Source organism: Ostrinia nubilalis, chromosome 7, assembly GCF_963855985.1.
Source record: "Ostrinia nubilalis chromosome 7, ilOstNubi1.1, whole genome shotgun sequence".
NCBI classification, from domain to species: Eukaryota; Metazoa; Arthropoda; class Insecta; order Lepidoptera; family Crambidae; genus Ostrinia; species Ostrinia nubilalis.
Window position 1 is genome coordinate 17,493,314 of NC_087094.1, and position 8,655 is coordinate 17,501,968.

Genomic DNA, 8,655 nt, shown 5'->3' on the forward strand with positions numbered 1-8,655 from the left:
TATGCCTATGCCTAAAATAGAATAAACGTATAAACTGTTAAAATTCTTAAATAGAGGAAATTAAATGATTACTTAGTTCCTTACGCGTTCTATCTTAACTGATTAACCAACTCTTCTAAGTTATTGTTAAAAAAATTAATGATAACAAAATAAAATTAAAAAAGATTGATAGCGGTATTTTTGTTTAAAAATACTTTTTGCCATTTTCTTAATTAACACTCCTCAGCTAAAATACAAAGCGTCAAACAAAAACAATTAAAACTAAACGAATGACTCAGATAAATGAGAAGAAGTTATTAAAGACTCTTCAGAAGTGCGAGATTCTCCGTAACAAAGGCGGCTGATCCAGAAATCCCGGGATCACGGGATTTGTCCCGTTCATTTACTCCCTATGGCCGATATTTTCCGGTCTACGGGATACAATCCCGGTCGCTTTTTGTAAGACTTTTTCAGTCTTTCAAGTATTGTGAGGATATTTCTGTTTCTAATTTCCTACTGTTTTGGAGCAGGCTTTTTTGGATGGTAAATTGGGTCACTTTGTTTGCCGTTTATCGCAGCTATTTGCTTTAATTTGTTTAAAATTATTTTAAGCGTATTTTAGCCGGCGAACTTTATTTTATTTGTCATCCAAGAGTTTCACTTTCGCATGCCAGCTTTAAGATTCGTAAACGAAAAGTAACTAGACGTCGAATTAAGTTTCAGGAGTAAGTTATTGTAAATAGTCAAAGTAGTAAAACCTACCCATTGAGAAACAGGGTATTACAACTATCAAATTTTATTACTTTATAGGCATAACTTCTACGAAAGCACTTTAAAAATACACTAGACTTTTAGCTTTGAAAACTGAAATAGTTTTCCAATAAAAATACATTTTAGAAATTGAAATGAAATAAACTAAAAGTAAAATCGAGTTGGCGAGTAAGTAATGTTACAATTTTTGTAAATTGCGTTGAAATAAAATAATGTCAATTGATGGGTGGTTTCAATTACCTAATTATTTTATAAGCTGTTGCCATCATTGGTGATACCTATTACTAATTTTTCATGAATATTTTCGTCAATGCGCTATATTTCTTCATATTATTATTGCTGCTGATTACGACGGTAATAAAATTAAGCGGTATTTCACGACATTTGTTTAGCTGACCGCACAAAGCGCGCACAAAAACTACAGTAAAAAAAATTGTCAAAGCGCTGCGTCGCGCGAATCCGCTTCATTTGCCTTTTAATCTTTGTTTATAGCCGCCGGCGTAATATAAATTAATTATCAGAGACGCACACCCCTCTGGAGGTGGATGCAAAATGGCTGCGGCGCGGGGACCCGCTTTAAACGGATATGTGACCGCCATTATCACTCCGGGCAAAGGACGATTGTAATTCTATTTATGTATAAAAATGTGCAGGCTTTACATGTTGTTCGCGCCTTGCAGACGCGATGGAATTTTATAAATAAAACTCGGAAACTGCTTATTTCGTTGTATTCTTGAGACGTTACATTTACATTTTGATGTTGTTCGATCGGAATCCAAAAGAGAAGTGATTTTATACAATGGTTCTCAATATAAAGTATTGACTGACAAAAGTTATGTGACATTTACATTAGAAGTAGATTTTGCTATTAGAATATGTCGAGGCGCGAGTAGGGCCGCAACATACTCCCCCCGGTTGAAGGCTCCAGCTCTTCAACTCTCGAAGTCTTCATCGCTGAGCAGCGGGCAGAGCCGCACTAAGGGCTGTCGGTAGCTGCCGGAGGTGGTCTTTACGTCAGCAACACGGACAATACCATCAGGGCCGGGATGCAATTTGGTTACTCGCCCAGCACGTCAACAGAGAGGTGGGAGAGATTCCTCGTGAAGTAGAATCTCGTGTAGAGTCTCCTATCTTTATCTTGCTCTTGCTTTGTCTCCATTTTGTTCTGACTTGCAATTTGGTTAAAATTTCTAACTTCTTCTCCAAAAATATTGTAGTTTCTCCAACAGAGCGTAGCGCTGGAGTCGTTTTTCATCATCAGCCTCCAGAGATGGTGACGGCAGCGCATTCAGTGGTCTTTCTGGTTAAGAAGTGCCCTGGGGAAAGGAAAAGGGAATTGTCAAGGGATGAAATTAAAGGACACAAGGGAAGGCCATTTAGTATAGCTTCCACTTGTGCAAAGTGTTGATTGAAATTTTCTAAAAAGTTAAATGAGACGTGTCTATTACACGTCTTAAATGATATTTGGCCGATTTGACACCAGCCTCCCAGATGCCACCAAAGTGAGGGGCGTGAGATGTATGTAGGTAAATAAAAATTTTGTGCTTTCTTGAGCAGCAAAATCAGAAAGAAAAAATATTTAAATAGGTATGTAATAAAATGTAAAATTATGTAATTTTTATCATTTAAGTAAGAATATTTCGGCTGGCTGACCTCAGCGGGGAATAAAATATTGTGAGTTAACTCAATTACAGCTGCCAAATGAATACACTTGTATCTAAAATAAATATGAATAAACAAAAGTAACATTTCGACAAGCGAGCATCGCGTCCCCTACGATTTGCAGCACTCACTTTAGATATGAATGTTGTACCTTGCACGCGTCGGCACCGAACGCACTGGCGCACAGTGCTCCGGGAGACAAGTCTGCCTTTTGTTGGCCAGATCGTTATCTCACTGCCACTAGGAGAATGTGCGAGCTAGCATGCACAATATTACGAATGCTCTCAAATGTAAAATTAGATAGTTAGTGTGATTTATTTATTTAATTTAATTGAAGTTTGATAAAGAACATGATAAATTAATTATTGAATTATTTTTACAGATTATAGATTGATTGCAGTGTAGTTGATTGCCTATGCATAAATTGATAGAACCGCCAATTAACCAACCAAACTTCGAGTTTTGAAGTTTCGATTTATTTTTTCCTAATGATTTTTGTTGACATATTAGAACATCCCAAAATAGATCTGCGCCTATTAAAAGATCGATAGGGCCTGGCTGATTAAAATCAGGGTCTGCCAATTTAATATTTTTAGGAAATTTTAATTGATTTAAATTGATTGGAGACTTTGGAAGAACTCCTGTGAGCTCGTCAAGAACAAAGCAATTTAGATTTGTTTGGTAATTATGACGAGTGGTGGATTTTAGTTTAACAACACAGCTTTCATTGACTGAGCTTGAGTTGTTTCCAATTCCAATGACATTGATGGAAGTTGGATTAGAATTTAATGACAGTTTTTGTTGCAATGATTTTGTAATGAAAGATGACTGACTGCCTGAATCCAATAAGGCTCGAACTAAAGTTGCCTTTTTTGTTATTGGATTCGCGACTTCTATTAGGGCAGTAGTCAAAATGACATGTGTATTTTCTTCTTTAGAGAAGTTGACAATGGATTCCGATGGTTGTATTTGAGCATTGTTGGCTTTAGTGGCATCAACTGAATGCAATAGTGTGTTATGTCGCTCGTTACACTGCCTACATGGACCTATACGACACTCGCGGGCCGGGTGTCCTTGACGTAAACAGTTTGAACATAATTTATATTTATAAACGTCTGTTAACCTATCCTGTATTGATTTTGATTTAAAAATTGAACATTCGTATATTTTATGATTTTTGTTGCAAATAATACAGACGTGTGAATTGTTATTATTAGAGTTTAAAGTTGCACTATGTGAATTTGTTTGAAATGTTGATTTATTGCTATTTAAATTTGAATTTTGATTTGATTTTATGTAATTATTAGTGTTGTTAGAATTATTATTATATTGATTACGACTAGTAGATTCTAATATGTGTGCCCGGTCAATTAAAAACTGCTTAAATTGTTCTAAGGTGGGAACATCTCCTAAATTGCTACGTTGTTCTTCCCACTTTATGAGAGTATGGTTATGAAGTTTAGAGCAAATAAAAAATATAATTAATGTGTCCCAGTGCTCTGTGAGCTGACCTAAGTTGGCTAGGGCACGCAAGTTTTTGGTGACATGATCTACTACAAATCGTAGGGAACTTTCAGTTTCGCGTGTCGATTGTTGCAAGTTATACAATGATTTAAGGTGATGATTAATGAGTAGTCTTTTGTCATTATAACGCTGGTAAATTAATTGCCAAGCATCATTATAATTGGCAGAAGACACCTCAATATTTGAAATAACACGAGCTGCATCTCCCTCTAAATAGGAAATCAAATAGTGAAACTTTTGAATAGATGACAAGCGTTCATTATTGTGAATTAAATTAGTGAAAGTGTCGCGGAACTCTAACCAGCGGAAATATGATCCGTCAAATTTGGCTATTTGGATTTGAGGTAGGCGAACACTAGAATCTGCGTCAAAAGATTGAGCCTCTAAAAATAAAGATTCGCGGCGTTTTTTGTCTTGACTTATTAATTTCGATTCATTTTGTTCATCTAAGAAACTCTTTGCCATAGCTATGCACAAAATGAAGTCTTGCTCAATGCGTTCACGCTCGTCCATCTCAGAATCCAAATTTTCAGAATTTATTAATTCGATCTGAGTTTGCAGCTCGTCGTATTTGGCCAACTGACCCTCGAACTTGCTGAGCTTAAGTGACAATTCAGCAATCTCGATGGTCGTCAGCGAGGGCTGCTTTGTAATTTTGTTTAAGTAATTTCTAAATCTAGTAATTTGCCCTTTGATTGAACTACGTTTTACTAATAAATCCTTTGACATCGAATGCCTCGATGCCAAATGCGGTGATAAAGTGGCTGGATCAGTCATTATTTGTTATTAAAATATCAAATTGCTAATAAAATATTATTTTGAAATGTATATTGCGATATTGAAATGCGTTTAGTTAATAAATTGTAGAATATTTAGTGAATTTACACGATAAAAAAATATGCGAGGTAGTTCCAATCAAAATTACAAAGCCGCGCCCCAGAAAGACACAAATTTATAATAAAAAGAATACGTATCTCACGCCCTCAGCCCCGACGGCAGCTAGGAAGCCGGTGTTGACGCGTTGAATCAGCTGATGTCCCGTTAGCCGGCTCGTTGAGGTCGGCCGCTGGCACAACTGAAATATTCGGCAAAAAATACTAAAAACCGGGAAACTACTGGCGCGATACGTTATTGTGATTAGGATTTGGCTTTAATTACTTGAAAAAGAGATAAATTACAATGATTTGATGATATTTTGAACAATGAATAAAAATTATGGGGTAGACACAATTTGCACAAGTGAAAGTTTTTACTAAATTGGATAGGATTTCGGGAATAAAAAAGGTTTAGGTGTGGTTTAATAGTGTTGGGATGATGTAAGGAAGGAATAATCAGGGCACTTATCTGAAATCCAGGCTGCGAGGTGAAGCTTTTGCTGCGTCACTGCTCGGCTGACTCCAGGTGTCCTTGGCTTAATCTTCCAGAATTGTCCGAAATTGCAGTCCTGTCACGGTCGCCAATGTTCGCGCCTTGCAGACGCGATGGAATTTTATAAATAAAACTCGGAAACTGCTTATTTCGTTGTATTCTTGAGACGTTACAATTTTGATGTTGTTCGATCGGAATCCAAAAGAGAAGTGATTTTATACAATGGTTCTCAATATAAAGTATTGACTGACAAAAGTTATGTGACATTTACATTAGAAGTAGATTTTGCTATTAGAATATGTCGAGACGCGAGTAGGGCCGCAACACATGTTTTAATAAGGTTCACCGTCAAAATGGAATAAGAATAATAGGATTTAATGCTGCATTACACATTTCAGGGTAATACATTAACTCTTTTATCACCCTGATATATTGAGCATAAAACAAGTGACCATAGCGATTAGGTAACGGATAACCTTCATAAATTCCACAGGCTTTTTGCTGATAACTTGAGACTCACAGATAGGTACTACGGTTGGTTACTTTCACGATTACTTATTTTTTCCATACTTTATTTAAGAAGGTAGATTGCAGTGGGTTATAAACTTTCTTGTGTCTATTGACAATAAAATATTACAGCCCAAAACCTTTGTTCATAGTGGCATGAAATGAATCAAAACTGTTGGTTTTGTATTCCAGAGCATACTCTGTGTGCGCACGTTGTAGGTCTAGCCTTATTTACTATCTACTTGTTCTGAAATAACGTTAGTGAAAGTTGTCTGAAAAGAGATTTATCTCCACAGTCCGTCCAAGTGAAATACGGCCTAAGTAAACGCCTCGTTCCTTTCTTGTCGTCGAAATACTGGCAGATTAGCGCGGCTATTTCATACAAGACCTGGGATAGACCGTTTAAGCCGTAGGTTGAAATATTTGGACGGCAAAGAAAACCGTTTTGATTGTTTATCGAGCCGGCTTATCCAATCCTCGGTATAAAAGGTACAATGGAGGGAGCTAAGAAATCATAGAAGTATAGACAAATAACAGATATAATACTCCATTTAGTAAGCTATAATAAGCTATAATGGTCAGAGGCCTGAAAAGAGCTTATATGAGTACTCGTAAGTAGTTACTTCTGTGAGCAAAAGGTAAGTTTGGGTAAATTAATTTTGAAAAATCTTTAGATTTTAAAAATAATACAATTTTACCTTACATTATTAAGTGGAATTTGCCTTGCTTAACAAGTATCAGCTAATGTCTTTTAATATTTTCAGCTCATTAATTTTAGTATTACATTACAGCCAACCAGGAATCTATAACATCTAAAGGACCGAGAAAAAGGGCGCTTACAAACTCAATCAGTTTCTTTTAAAGCCTCCAATCCGCAATTCGTTCAAATAGCTATTTCTTTGCTTTTATCCCTCACAACACAAAATCATCCCAGCGATTACGGCGCGGTCTATGAAACGAACCCTTTCCAAATTACTTTTTATTGTAGGGGCTCTTCAAAATGGGAAAATAAACAATATCGAGAATTATTCCTCACATAGCAAGTGAGTACAAGTATCGATTTTAGGCTTCAGGTTTACAAGCGCACAACTTTGTTGTTCGCGATTTCTTGCGGCTGATGTTATGATACCGAAGTACCTAACTCCTAACTTTACAAACTTGGAAATGCATGCCCATTAACCCATTAGAGGTCACACACAAAGTACCAATATATTTTAAACTTTTTCTTAATTTTCATATTGAAATTAGAGCAAAAAAACACAAAATACAAGAAAATCCTGAAAAAAAGTTGTTTTCATGAAATTACAGGGGTGTACTCAATTGGGTACAATGACCTCCTAGGTATGCAAATTTTCAAAATGCGCCTTTTCGACAAAAAATGTTTTAAGTGACTTCTTACACTACCAACGCACTGTTAAATGACAAAGAATATACCCCAGCTCTTTTTCAGTTTTGATGGGATATTTTCCAACTCATTTTTGAATAAAAGCCATCAACTATTGGTACAGCCGGACGCATTTTCGTTGTTTATATAGCATATCTCTTCTTCTAGTGATCAGTAAAGTATAGTAGGTACATAGTCTCTCAAGGTAGCTTGTGGTACTCACATAGTACCAAAACCCCTAAATAGGGCTTTATAGGAATCCCAAATATATTGTGTTGATTGGATACTGATATAATTATAGCCAATATAAATATCATAATGATAATGAGAAGCATCGTAGTTATCTATTGGATATAATAATATTATTATAATCAGCTTTTTTTCAAATACTGTGCAAGTTTGAGGCCCTTCAGCTCTTCATAAAATATAGCAAACTTATCACCACAGACTTCGGAAGTAGGTATCTACAGCGATTGAAAAATTATGACTTTTGATTGGGTGCGGATTTGTGGGAACCTATCGGCTTATTTTTCACGCCAGTGGTTCATTATCAATGTCGTCCTATAAACTGCCTTTGCTGCCACTATCCCTTCTGTTCATAAATACCCTTTAGTACGTCTTACGGTATGAAAAACGTCGCCATATCCTCTTTTTCAGTCAACGCACTTGTATCAGGTGGTATAATTATTAGCCAAAATACGTTCATCGTCATAACTATCCTGTAAAACGGCTCCAATAACATCTTCAAGTCCCTTTTAGCTCTTTTGAGCTGTAAAATGTTACGAAAGAGCAAAAAATAAATATAGTTTTTTTACTTACGCATGTTGTCATTGTACCCAACCGAGTACAGTAACTTTTACATGACCCTAGTTTCATTTGAGATGTAAATATTATATTATATTGTGCTTTATGTCTTACTCTGATATGTATTCTAAAGTAATTAAACAAAAAAATCGACTTATGAGCAGTAATTGTTATAAAAAAATTAAAAATTAAACACCTACCTCCACTACGTTTCAGTGACACAACTTCAACTGTTACTTTTTATCAAAAAAAGTCCCACTACCCGCGTAATTTTTGTCAATAAACTTTAATAGTGTCATAATGACGTAAAATAACAAGTCAACCCATGTTAATTTTGTCAGATTTGCAATTGACACGTAAAAATATAGCTGTACCCATTTGAGTACAGTGACCTCTAATGGGTTAAACAAATGAACATTGTTCTTAGCTAAATTACTTGCTTACATAAGTTCCGGAATATTTATTTGCCTATTTATGAATATGAGTATTTGTATAACTTTAACATCCTTTTACATCTTTGGCCTGGTGTTTTTTATCAGACTTAAAAGCCCCAGTTTTTGGGACTGACTGACTGACACTTCCAAAAGAAGTATTCTTATCGTAACGGACCTTTAAGTTTTAATAATCGTCTTTATAAAGCAATCCAATTGCGAAGA

The 8,655-nt window shown here is 35.7% G+C and overlaps 1 long non-coding RNA gene across 1 annotated transcript; it reads right to left on the reverse strand.

The window, feature by feature from the left end:
• Window positions 1-1,647: 1,647 nt before the first annotated feature.
• Window positions 1,648-5,599, reverse strand: LOC135073427 (uncharacterized). Its single transcript, XR_010257622.1, has 2 exons — window positions 4,916-5,599; window positions 1,648-2,066 (listed from the first exon to the last, which is right to left on the reverse strand). It is a non-coding gene; the product is annotated as an uncharacterized LOC135073427 (long non-coding RNA).
• Window positions 5,600-8,655: the final 3,056 nt, after the last annotated feature.